Source organism: Pinus tabuliformis, chromosome 2_2, assembly GCF_031772625.1.
Source record: "Pinus tabuliformis cultivar Carrire ecotype Pingquan chromosome 2_2, CPIR1, whole genome shotgun sequence".
Taxonomy (NCBI): Eukaryota; Viridiplantae; Streptophyta; class Pinopsida; order Pinales; family Pinaceae; genus Pinus; species Pinus tabuliformis.
This window is the reverse complement of record NC_142300.1, coordinates 600,022,227-600,036,238: the sequence shown is the minus strand read 5'-3', so window position 1 is coordinate 600,036,238 and position 14,012 is coordinate 600,022,227.

The window sequence follows — 14,012 nt, the reverse complement described above, 5'->3', positions numbered from 1 at the left end:
GGATGGGTTTATGGTCTGAATTCCACTTTGGCAGAATTTTCGTGGAAATGATCATCTTATCGGAGAGGAAGGAGCTCTGCAGAAGGAATCTATCCAGTCTAGCTGATATGTGCTCCTCCCCTATTATGTTATTTGTCCATGTGTAAAGCCCTCTTTTGGCTTGAAATCCAATAAATCCCACTGTTGATTCAAGTTTTCCACTAGGGGAAGAAAGCGGTCCCTGGTGTTGGTTCCTCCTCTTTTTTCCTTTGGGTTGAGGATTAGATTGAAGTCTCCTGTAACAATTATGTTCTTGAGGGAGTATGCTTCCAGAAAATCAGTCAGAGTTTGCTAGCATTCTTCCTTTGCTGCATAGAGGACAGGTACACAGAGATTAAAGAAAGCAAAGTTTATCTTACTTGAGAGGTGTCGGAGTTCGGTGTAAATCCAGTGTTTCGTCTGGAAGGAGCTCTCAAGCTGAAACTTGTTAGCCTCCCAGAGTGTGGCTATACCACCGCATGTACCTCTGGCACTTACCGCTTTTCCAACTTTTGTTTTCCATTTTGCTTTGCTGAGTTCCAGAAGGGCTTTGCCTTCTAGTTTAGTCTCCTGGAGCATGAGGATCTCGAGGAGTTCTTATTTCAATAGGCTCTTGAATGCTTTCGATTTTTATGGATTCCCCATTTCTCTGCAATTCCAAGAGACTAATCGCATTATTTACTGGTAAGGGTTGAGGCAGCACCTCCCTTGGGAGGCCTGGTTCTAGTATTTCTACCAATAGACATCTATATAGTGGCCTGACTGCCTTGCATTTTTTGTCTCTCTGCTTCTTCTTCTCTGGCCTCTCTATGAGATTTCCTCCCCACTCTTTTCGAGGGCCTCTCAGTTGTTTCATCTTCCGAGGATCCGATATCTCTGGGGTCTTCTTCCTTGTCATATCCGCATAGGTTGGGGAGTTAGAGGCAACTTTTGGGGTTTTGGTTTGGGGAGGGACTGTTTCCTCTTGCCTTTTGTTTTCTTCCATGTTGTTAGCATGTTGTTCAACCTCTTTATCTACTAGATCTTGAAGTTTTTTTGGTGTGCTGAGTATTTCAAAGGGATTTGTGGGTATGTCTACTCTTGGTGGGACTGTGCTTCCTTCAGCTTGGGCTTAGGGAGGAGCACCCCTCCCAGTGGACAAGGCTTTCCCTTTGTTCCTATTGATCTGTTTAGTTGTTCCTGATTTATGCACCTGAGTCCATTGATCTCCTTTCTCCTTCTTAGCTCCATCCTCTGTTTTCTTTTTCTAGTGCTTGACATAGTGCCCATAGCCATGGCAGTGCCGCATTTAAATTGGAGTTGCTCATAATCTAGCACTTGTATGTGTGTCCAGTGAGCCATCGTGAGTTTAATAGCTTCAGGGAGACCTTCCTCCAGGTCTACTTCTACGCTAATTCTCACACAGGAGTATTGATCTCCTCTTTCTACTCGATCGATGTATTTACCAAGTTTTTTGCCTATGGTTTCTAAGGATTTAGGATTCCAACAGTGCAGAGGTAGATGGGGAAATCACACCCAGAACGGAACAGCTGAGGGCACATCCTGAGTCGGATTGAAGTCTGGTGTCCATTGATTCAGATACAGACCTAGGGTCCCATGAAATACGGGTCGTTTCTGAATATGAGGTTCCTGTCTTCTGTTGCTTCAAATACGAATACAAAGAAGCCTTTGCCAACGAAATGGCTTTTTATTCCTTCCTTGACCAAAGATCGCCAGTTCCTTTGCACCCAGGCATCTACAACTTTAGGCGAGGGCCATAATCCTGTGAACTATCCAATAAGCCATCATTTTGCTAGGTTTAATGCCACTTTGCAGGGTTCTTCAGTTGATAGAGCAACTGTGGGGATGGAGTCCATTTTTTTAACAAACTTCTGCCAGTTTTCAGTTGTTGGTCGTTTATTGCATGCCGCAACGAGATCCCGGAATGCAGCTAGCTCAAGTGGAAAGGGTGGATCCATTTCGCGGCCCCCTCCTGGGGCCATGGCTCTAAAGTTGCGTGTAGTCTCTTGGTTGATTGTAGCTCCTTACGCGCTCCCCAGGCTTCCTCCTACTACTGCACTAGACTCTCGCTATCTGGTTCCTCACGCGCTCCTCTCCAAGTCTCCTTTTCAGTGATTTTTAAGATACATGATTTTATTATATAAAATTTGGGTGAAACATTTTTAATGTTTTTTAGGAGAGAGAGAGAGAAAGTTTAATCTATGAATTAAATTTAGTCTGGAAAGTTTTGCTTATATTAAAATCTAAGTAGTTTTGAACTTCATCCTTCTCAAAATTGTTGAATAGATGATAATTAAGATGTTATTTGTAATGATTTAAATTATTCCATCGAAGAGGATGATCATTTATCATATATTCAATGATAAATCTCAAACTCATTATGTTACCCATGACAATTATTATATATTATTATGCATGGCATATGTGCTTCTCTCCTCTCCCCATCACATGTCAAATGTGTTAACCGTATGGAAATCCATGAAAGTAGTGTTTAAGAAGGAGGAAATTAATGAATGAAGATGAAATCAATCTCTTTGACATTTTATAAATGGATAGTGAAGTGACACGATAATGAATGAAGAAAGATAAGTTTGAAAGTTGGAATGGTAATGATGCTCAATGAACCTTGCTCATGATCTTCCTTGATCAAGTCAGTAATGATCATCAATGCCAAGTGTGTCACTAGAACTATATATGATCCTTCAACAACATGTCATACCTCCCGGGACATGAACATTTTTCAGTGTATCTGCTTGTAATTCCCTTTAAGATTCCCTTTCCCAAGCTATAATAAGTTTGGTCATTATGAATGGGAGTGTGTTTTGGGCTTATTTTAAATCTAGTTGTTCCCTTGGATAGGTAATCAATAAACCTAAACAACATGAATAGTTTTTTAAAATATTGTGAAACAACTCTAGAGTTGGTAACTTGATTGGTTGGGAGCATTCTCCAATTTACTAAGAACAATTTCAAAAGATAAATTTAACTTTTATTACACTCACCTAAAATATACATTCTTACTAAATTATAAATTAGTAATATATGTACTTTAAAGCTATAAATATGTGTATAAATGCTTTATAAACAAAATTTATTTACTTATGATAAAATAAGCGCAAAAAGTTGTAGATTATGATTTTGGCACTTCAACGGATTCAATTTCCATTATTTAATAATAGATTCAATTTCTTTTTTCATTATTTAATAATAGATAATCAATCATTTTCCAATCCTTGTCCCAATCTCTGCCTTTTACGAATCTTCTTCTCCTTCTTCTTCTCCTCCTCCTCAGGTGGCTACTGCGCTGCGCTGTATGAGTCTTGTCTTGGAGCTCCATGCCATGTATGTTTGTATGAGTTTGGTGGTCTTTGTATGAGTTCTGTCTGGTATGGTCTACTTTGCATGTTGTTGCCTGGTATGGTCTAGTTTGGGTGTTGTTGTGTTGCGCGTTACAGGGAGGTGAAGGTAAACCGACATCACATCAATTCAATTTTAAATCCACCCATATACAGGGAGATGGAGGTATATGAATGAGGATATATCCACCCATATTCTCAATCCCAAGTATGCAAATTTCTGTACATGTAACCTTCACACAGATGTTAGATTGGCTCAGTAATTGGCATACATGACAAGAATTAATCCCAGGGAGGGAAGAACGCCGATTCAGGTATACACAGATTATATGAGAAGTTTCAGAGATACGTTCAGAGATTATATGCCCATCTAATTCTCTCTCCGATTAATTGAAACATAGATTTCCATAGATTGGGTCTTCAATTGATCTGAATAGGTTCTGTTTGTTTCCTTCTTGAGAATCAATCTGAATAGGCTCTGTCTGTTTGTTTCCTTCCTGAGAATACAAGTTTATCATACACGCAGGAAGTTCAAGTGAGGACTCAGGAGTTGAGTAATGGGGCAGGAATTTGCTGTCCTTGGGAGGCTTCTCTGATCGATCGAGAGACTTGTTCAGCCTCTGCGTGGTGTTTCTGTCAAAAACAGTGAGTGTGTTGCATGATGCAGTCTTATTTAACCAGCACAGCACAGACAGGTATGAAGCTTTTCTTCTATATTTGTGATCGACTGGTATTTCATGTAATGTTAGAGGATGAAAAATATTAGTAGATATTCGAATAAGTTAAAAAGTTAACAGCATCTGAACCTTAGATTATTTATTTTGAAATATATGAACAAATGGAAGGTGGATGACCTGGCGCCGATCCACCCATACGGTTATATGCAGAACATGAGCAGCGTGGAGGAGGTGGATCCCTGTGCCAGTGGGACCTAGTGCGCAGCGTGGAGGAGGCGGATCCCTGTGCCAGTGGGACCTAGTGCGCAGCGTGGATTTACAGACATGTTCAGCGAGCAGAGCAGCAGCTTCAGGCATCAGATTCACTGTGTGGTGTTCATATTCTTCCCAGCGCCAGTCCACTGGATCACCTCCTCATCGATGAGTGTATTATTTTATTTTTCACATTTTTCATATAATTTATACACAGAAATTTAGATAACTCACTGAATTTTATTTGTTTCAGTAAGTAATTGGATTTCATTGTTGTGGGATTCATTTTTAGTTGCTTTTTCCGTTTTAGTTATCTTTAAAAAAATGGTCCCTCGTATAATGCTTGATTCAGAGCTCCATTACTTTATTATTTGACCAAACCAATTCATCCTTTATGTTCTTAATTTTAACATGACTCATTTTCAGTTTTTTTGTATAGGCTTCCCATGCATTTCTTTCAATATCATCCAAACCTAGGAAGTTTGTTTTCTTCCACTCTTGATGCCATATACATTAGAATTTTAGGGAGGTTTCCTAATCTAAATTATAGTTGTTTTCAAGGACTTTAGAATCTTCTCCACTTCCAACCTTAGGAAGTATTAGCTCCTAGCTTTACTCTTTCTCCATTACCAACTTCCCACACTAGCCAATTCCGCACAAGAGGGAAGGCTTGGACAATGGCCTTCCAACATATCAAAAAATTATATTATGAGTATTCTTGGAATGTATTCTAAAAAATTAGGTTCAATGTCTAGCTACCAAAGCCTTCCCAAAATGATGCATATTCTAGTAAGCCCCAACTCCTTCACCTTCTTAAATCTCAACTTCTTCATCACTTTCGATTTTTAACTATGTTCATGTTCCAACATTTGCATTTTCCCTTCTTACAATGAAGGCTACTAAATGAGCCAATTTCAGTGAATAAGTACTTTTTTAATCTCATTATTATAGTAGAGTCTAGACTATTTAATTTTCAAACTTATTTTCATCTAAATGATTTTTTTCTTTTTGAAGTCAAAGTACATGCTCCAATACTAATGCTCAATATGTAGCAAGGTTTCTCTTTAGTCAAGTTAAGTTAAGAAGATGATTTCAAACATCAAATTATGTTAGTCACTTTCTTAAATGATAAATCAATTTATGCATTTTTTGTTCCACTATATAGAAAGCATGGATTTTCACTGAATTTTAAAATATATTATTTTTGCAGAGAATGACTGGAATATGTGCATGGCCACGACATACGAAGCATTTACATGTCCATCATGTTCATGACAAAAGACATGAAATGATTATGACATTAATGGATTTCAAAATAAATTAACATTTACTTATTCATTGTGTAATTACTCTCGGAAAACTCATAAAAAAAAAAATTTTTTTTTGTTTGAAGGAGCTGAAAAGCCCCTTCTCAATGCCCTTAAGAACGAACCATGGTCATTCTTAAGGGTTTGTGCATCCTCTCTCCTTTTCCACTTTTTAGTTTTTACTTTTCCTCTTTGGTTATGTTTAATAGTAGTTAGCATCATAGATTTTAAGCTAATAACTTTTAATGATACATCAATCTACATTATGGAACACACTTAAAATTTGAAATCCAAAATCAACTTCTTAATTGTTAATGTATGCTTTACACATTTTAAATTCTTAAATGCATTAAAATAGTTTTTGTTTGTGTATTGACGTGTATTCATGTTAGTTTAATGTAATGTTTGATGATTGATGACATTTTGTACTTTGTTTATGATTGTCTATGATAATGTTTGTTGTTTGAGTTTTAATGGTTGTATTTACAATGGATATGTATGGCATGTTGATATGTATTTTGAAATGTTTGTGTGTGTGTCCTTTAGCAATGACTATTCACAACATGTTTTTTGTGATGATTAAAATTTGATGTGCGTATTTGCAATATTTTATGTGTGCTGATCAAAATTTGATGGGTGATATTTGTATGTTTTTGTATTTACAATATTATTTGTGTATGGTGATCAAGATTTGATGTGCATTCATGATTGTAGCAATATTTTTGGTTTTAGTTTCATTTGTATGGTTGTTTATTTACAATGATTGTGTATGACATTTGGATATGTACTTTGGAATGCGTGTGAAATTTCATTTGGCAACACTTAGCATCTCCATGTGCTTGTATCTTATGCATTTACAATATTTTTAGGGTGTAATTGATATGTGATGTTTCTATGTTTGTGTATTCTTGTATTTTGATGTGTGTTCATGATTGTAGCAAAGTTTGTGGTTTTTGTGTCATTTGTATGGTTGTGTATTTACAATGATTGTGTATGACATTTGGATATGTAATGTCTAGATAGGTGTGTATGTTTATGCTTTTACAACATTTTTTGTTTTTGACATGTAATGTTTGTATGTTTGACAATTTTTGGGGTTTGTGTATTTACAATTTCTTTGCTTGTATTGATTACAACTTTGATGCTTATTTTTTTGTAATAATCAAAAGTTTTATGCCTAATGTTTTTATGTTTACAAAATTTGATATGTACTCATGTATTAATGGAAATTTGATGTGCATTGATGATTGTATATAATGTTTATTACGTGGTTTCCTTTATATCTATGTATTTAGAATGAATGTGGATGACATATTGTATGTAATTTAAAATAAAAGGTGGGGTTTGGGGAGTGATGAGTGTAGTGTAATTATAGGCTAGAAGTGAGGGGGACGCTAAATGAGCTTCCACCTTTACATGGTTGACCTCGTTAGTAGATAATTTATGATTCTTGAACCTAAGAGAAGATCTCTATGTAAATACACATATACAAGCATTAGAGCCCAATTTTTATCATTCCCCCACTATATATATATGGGGAATGATAAAATTTGATGCTTAATGTTTTTATGTTTATGTGAGTAATTTGGAAATGGTAGAACAAAATCACTCTTCACAAAAGCCTCCACTTTGAGAATATATTTGATCATATTTATACAATATTTAAAGCTTCCATAATAATAATATTTACATACCATTAAAAATTTATATTAATTTTTTATAATAATTTAAATTTAATATTAATAAAATATTTGTTATTAAAATTTTATATATGATAAATGTATAACATAGTTTTTATTTTATTCAGATGATTATATATTTATATATAAATCTAATAATATTTATATTTAAATATTTATTAAAAATAATATTATATAATTATATAATATTTAAATATGATCTAACCAATATTAATACTAGCACAGATATAATATATTTTCTTCACATACACTTCAAGATTTCATTAATTAACATTAGCTCGAGTGAGTTAACCCATATTCCTTAGTAAAGAAAAAAGTATGTATATTATATTCGTTAAAGAAAAGTATTTAAAATAAAAATATTTACAATATATTTGATCGTATTTTTACACTATTTAAAACTTCAAGAATAATATTTGCACATTATTAAAAAATTATATTTTTTTATTATAATATTTTTTATAATAATCAAAATTTAACCTTTAATTTTTTTTATGAAGCAAAAATAAAATTATACCATGCTTATTTTTTTTTTATAGTTTTGCCTATATTAACAGTATCTAAGCAGAGACGAATGATATTGAGAGTAAAAAAGAAGACATAAAGGGATAAAAGAAACAATTAGAAAAATGAATCGCTCAAATCGGGGCTTATCCTCAAGCCAACTTCTTTTTCCTCTTTTTTTTGAAACATTGACCCAATCTCTCAAAGGTGGTTTGATTAAAGTGATCTACAAATTATCATTATGCACTGAGTGAGATTCCTTATCAAATTTTGAGGAAGCTAACTCATGAGCTCGTTTCAATATACCCAGAGAAGAATTACTATACAATATCTCTTTGCTTGCTGAAGGAGCATGGTCCACACCAGAAGTCGTTGAGCTTTGAATCTTGTCCCCCAAATGGATTTCATCATCAACACTTCATCATCCTTATCCAACGTAGAGGAGGCCTTGCCACCCATAGGAGGAGGGTTTTAGGGCTTCCAACTTTTAGATCTGGAATTGTGGATGTTCCACTTCTATTGAGAATTAAACATTGGATAGGAATTCATGTAAGTGACCTATTTGATGACATAAGCGACAACAAAAAGAAATATTCTCATAATCCAAAATCAGTGTCCAATGAAAATCATTTGATTTTTAAATTGATTTGATTTGACAACCCTTTACTAATATCAATTTCAACAAAAAATCTTCCATAGGTGTACACACCAAGCCACCCAAAAGAGGCATCAATAATAAGATATCGACTTAGAGTGTCTCCAATGCCCTGAAAGACTATAGTGCCACAAGTGAGGCAGATTAGGAATGTCGACCCATATTGACATCTTCGTAATGAAAGTTGTTGATGGGTCAAAATCTGAGAACTAAGGGGTTAAAAATAATCCAACATTGCCCCAAAACTAAGGCCGTTTAGATAAATCTTTATGATAATCTTTCAATTCCCCAAATAACACATTGAATAATCCCCTTGAGCATAAAATAATCTTGGAATCTTTAGTCCATACGATATGGATCCATTGGTAGAGATTAGTTGTAGAAGCCATTAAATCGACAAATTAGCTCTACCTCGGAATATGCGACGAAGATCCTCCAGATATGATTGAGAATTTTCTAAGGTGTGAGTTTCCTCATTTTTCCAACAAAAATGGCCCAAGAGCCATCTGGGTCTAATATACCTCAGGGGTTCGAGCATAGATGACATCTTTATAAGGAAAAGTTTGAAAGGAGTAAGACTTGCCTCCAGCCCCCCCTCGTAGATGAACTATGAAAATAGAGGTGTCTTTACCAATATTGTAATCAGAGAGAGGATCCACATCATCCAACTACTTACTTTGAAAAAGTAGGTGTTGCATGCTTGAGGGAATACTCAATTGAAGCTCTAAATAAAACTTTAGATCTCGAACCAAATTTGAAGAGAAAACCCTAATGAGTAGTGACTATCTAGAGAGGAGCTTGACAAATATCTGATAACAAGTTGGTGAATTTGGCACACAATCTCCTGGCAACATATCTGCAAGTGTAAAGGAAAATGCCCTCTATGAGATAGTTTGGGCCACCATGAGGGTTTTTGATAACTTTTTATTATACATAGATTTTGAAAACCCTAACAGAGCCAAAATTTCATTGTGTATGTATTGTAATAATTTAAATTTAATATTAATAAAATGTTTGTTATTTTTATATATATTGAAAATATCTAATATATTTTGTTCATCAATGTATAATATATTTAAATTTATTATATATAATTCGAAATTTTTCATTAATTACTCAAAATACTACTTCATGGTTGATTCCAGGTCAAAATTCCTCCAGCTTCATTGCTCCCAGACTGGTTGGCTTGGAGGTATTGACAAAATCACAAAGAGAAGAGTAACATAAAACCAAAGTATCTCATGCATGCAACCCATAGTAAAAAAAATGACCCAAGATACAAAAACAACTAGCCATCATCTCTGAGCATTAGTATACCCTAGCTCTGGAGTGTATGATTCATCTCTTGGTGGTGGAGATTAGCAAAATTCCTCATGCACATGGGCCTCTATGTGATCCAGATGGCCCTCCAAGAGAGCCTGCCTATCCTAAATCTGCTTTTTCTTACGCCAAAGAGATACCAACTTATCTAGTATGTGCCACTAGTTATGCTACAAATCATTCATGAAAGCTATGAATTCATTATATTCATCTTGCCTATCCTAAGCTAATTGCTCAACCATCAGAGTAACTTGATGTAATTGGGCCTCAATAGATTAAAATGGGGGGGAGGTCCACCCTTCTTGGAGAGCTGGCCTACTAGTCAACTTCTCCCATAGGGTCTCACTGGTTGAATGGATGCATCATGCCTCGAGGGTCGGCACCTCTACATGTGGGACCTCCTTTTCACTGCATCTCTTAACATGGCCTCCTTGTTATATGAACTACACAAGGCCCCCACCCACATACTATCTCCAAATACTGGCACTATCAAATCAGTCCTTAGACTAGTGGTGTTGCACAGGCGACAAATCCCGACTCCACTTCTCTATCTACTCACCCTCTCCTCGCACCAAGAAACATCAGACCCACATCACTAGTAGTCACCCTCATACCTAGAGCCACCAGGCCCCCACAACACGTGGCCACCCACTAGGGTTAGTATGCCACCCCCAATACAACACCCTTTCAAGCTCGACACCCACGAAGAGACCCCTAGCCCCGTCAACAATAAAGCATCTAGTCACCACACTGCTCCACCCAACCATTACTGATATGAGGATGGAGAAAATTTAGCTACTACCAAACTCCAAATTAAAGGAACCACAAAGACATAGTTATAGAAATTTACTTACACAATTGTGAAATTGGATGGCCCCCGAGTTGCACTACAGATGACCCCAGTCTTAGATGTCACACTAGACTTGTGTTGCCACAACAGTCTGAAAGCCACCTCCTTCCACCACGAACCAGGGTCCCAAGTATCTCCCTTCAAAACCTCCACCAATGCCGACGCCACACTCTGCCTCTAGAGAATGAATCCCCGTGGAACATACTAACACTAATGAGTGTGTTGTGGCTTAGAGAGTAAGCCACCTTGTGCATCTGAAACAATACCACCCACCACAACCACCATCTCCATCTCTGGTAACATGCAAATGAAGACCTCAACCAAGCATACCATAATTATAAACCAAACACTCTCCAGAATGTTCGCTAAGCTCACGTTAGGTGAAGCGATCCCATCAAATTGGTTAAACATTTATAATGCGTGTTGGGGAATTAACACCTCGTCATGAGCCTCTTGTCTATTGGTTGTCACCCCCATCGGGGTCTTTTATATTTATGTATTTTTAATATATATAAATTTAATAAAATTTAAATATTTATTAAAAATAATATTATATAATTTTTAAAAAATTAATTAAATAAATATGATCTACAAGTTAACAATATTAAAATATGTATGATCTGATTTTCTATGAATACATTTCACGATTTCATGGATTAATGCTAGCTATAATGGCTTATATATATAGAATAAAGTATCTATTATTTATAAAGAACACGTAAAATGATATATTTAAAAAATATATTTTTTATTATAATTATAATTTTCATTAAAAAAATATAAATTTTATTATAGGTTAAAAAATATACTTAATTAAAATATGATTTTTTATATTTAAGAAAATTTAATGTTCTCATAAAATATTTATTTTAAAATATTTAAATTTAAATTATATAAGTATTTTATTAGTGTTAAATTTCAACAACTTTCGGTTAAAATAAAATGGAGTGAACCTAAACAATCATAAATTTGAACGGGACATCGCCCATGAGGACGTTTTCAAATTTTTTTGGATCCTCAAATACACTACACTTAATTACACTACGCAATTAAGGTGAACGACTTTGACAACAGCCATTCAGAGTTGTTAGCCGTATTCCAGAGCTAGCTAGATTATTACGTTGGCCAGTCATGATATAGCTTTTCCTTATAATTTTTCTTTTGTATTAGTAGTGTTGTGCATACGGCCGTTCATGTTGGTATTTTGTAGTTAGTTGTTTCTAGTTTTGTACTCTTTTTTTTTTTTTTACATCGTGTTTTAACTATTAGCTTTGGGGGCCTAAATGATTGAATTTAATTAGTAGGTTGAATTTAGTTATAGATTGAATATAGGGGTCTTGATGTTTTACATTATATTATTTAGCTATTTATAGCTTCATTCTTTGTTTCATATTCTTGTGTGTAAAGATCACCCGTTTCAGGCAGGTCAATGCAGACTGCTCTTATGCTAGAGGTATCTAGTAGTTTGGGAGAGTTGCAGGTATAAGGAGACCTGCACAAATAATGTAACACTAGGAAGGACCGAAATCCTATTCAACCATAAGTGGTTTGTCTTATAGTCAATGAATGATTTGTTTTTTCTAATTTGTTAAATTAGCTTGTCTGATTTATAATTTGGGCTCTATTGTTAAACTAGGGTCATTAACATCGTCACATTATGTTTCAATCATTAAATTTTGGAGCTGAATTTAATTTGTGCTGGATTTAATTTGTAGACTGAATTTAGTTAGATGGTATATTGAATATAGGGGCCTTGATGATTTCCACAGTTTGTACATGTAGAACAAATTTTCAGTCATTATTGTCTTTAATAGAATCAAATTCAATATTGAAAGCTTACATTGCTAAGAAAGTTGATAAGTTTGTGACATGGGATCTTAAATTGCCCCTCAGCCAGCAAGTTGGCCAAACAGATCCATAGGGTCTACTTTGGAATCTTCTATTAAAAATATAAACTGCTGAAATGATTGTAAAGGTCATGTTTCTAAATCATCTATTTTCCAGCAGGTTGGCCAGGTCAACTCATAGGGTCCATTTTCTTTGTGATATTAGATTTAATTGATGATCCTGGTCTATTAAATAAATTTTGTCCTCTAAATATTGAAGCCGGTGTTGCACTAGTGCAGGAACAGATATAATTTCAGCCAATAGTTAAAGCCTTAAAAATAATTGGGTTTTATATCAGTTAGCCATTAATAATGCAGAACCAAAAAAATCCATGAAAATACTGTTTTTGTTCACTTCTTGTTCATACATATTAGCCCATCTCATTGTCATCTATCCTTTTTTATTTTATTTAAAAACATTTAATGATGCACCCTACCCTCGAGCTGGTAGGCAACGGTGAGTTTTCCTCATGCTTCACGAAGAGCCTGAACCACAATTGGCTTATGAAGAGTGAACATGTCACTAACGGGATTTGAACCTGGGTGGGAACAAAAACAATTCTTCCTTTCAAATACTCTATCGATCCCAATTGACAAAATGTCATCAATCTTACTGTTTGTGTTACTTCTTGTTCATACATATTAGCCCATCTCAATGTCATCTTTCATTTTTTTAATTTTATTTTAAAACATTTATTGATGCACCCTACCCTCCAGCTCATAGGGAATGGTGAGATATCCTCATGGTTCACGAAGAGCGTCAACCACAATTGGCTTATGAAGAGTGAACGTGTCACTAACAAGTTTTAAACTTGGGTGGGAACAATAACAATTATTCCTATCAAATATGAAGATTGAATGTGTCACTAACAAGTTTTAAACTCGGGAACAATAACAATTCTTCCTATCAAACACTTGAACCATCCTAACTGACAAAATATCATCAATCTTATTTCCTGATTGTTCATATTTAAGATGAAAATTGTATATTAAAACTGAATGGAGATAAAACAACGATTGTTCCCCTTTTTCTCTTAGCTTTTCCTTTCTCAATTGTGAACCCGCACTTATCTCATTGAGCTTTTGTGGATCCTCTCTTTGGTCTATGTTGAGTCCTCTTGCTCAAGAGACCTTGTTCCTCTCCTTGCACTCCACCTCCTATGTGTGCCACATTCCTTCTGGCCCCTCTCTCGTTTAGTTTTCATTGTTATTGCCTGTAATTTTCCTATGCTAACTCCCTTGTCAGTTGTGGTACTCTTTTTTTCCCATTCCTTGATGTGTTGGATCCTGTAGTCCAATATTCATTACTTGACCTTTTCCTTGTGAGCATTCCTTGTTACTCCCTACCTTGCTTTCTTTTTAGTGTTTTTCCCTTTTGTTAGGAAATCCCTTACGACAACTTGCTGCTCCCTTTTATTTTATTTTTTTAATTTTTATGAGTCTTTTGGATGATAGCAACTTGGTAGCGTCCTCCTCCTTGTAGTATT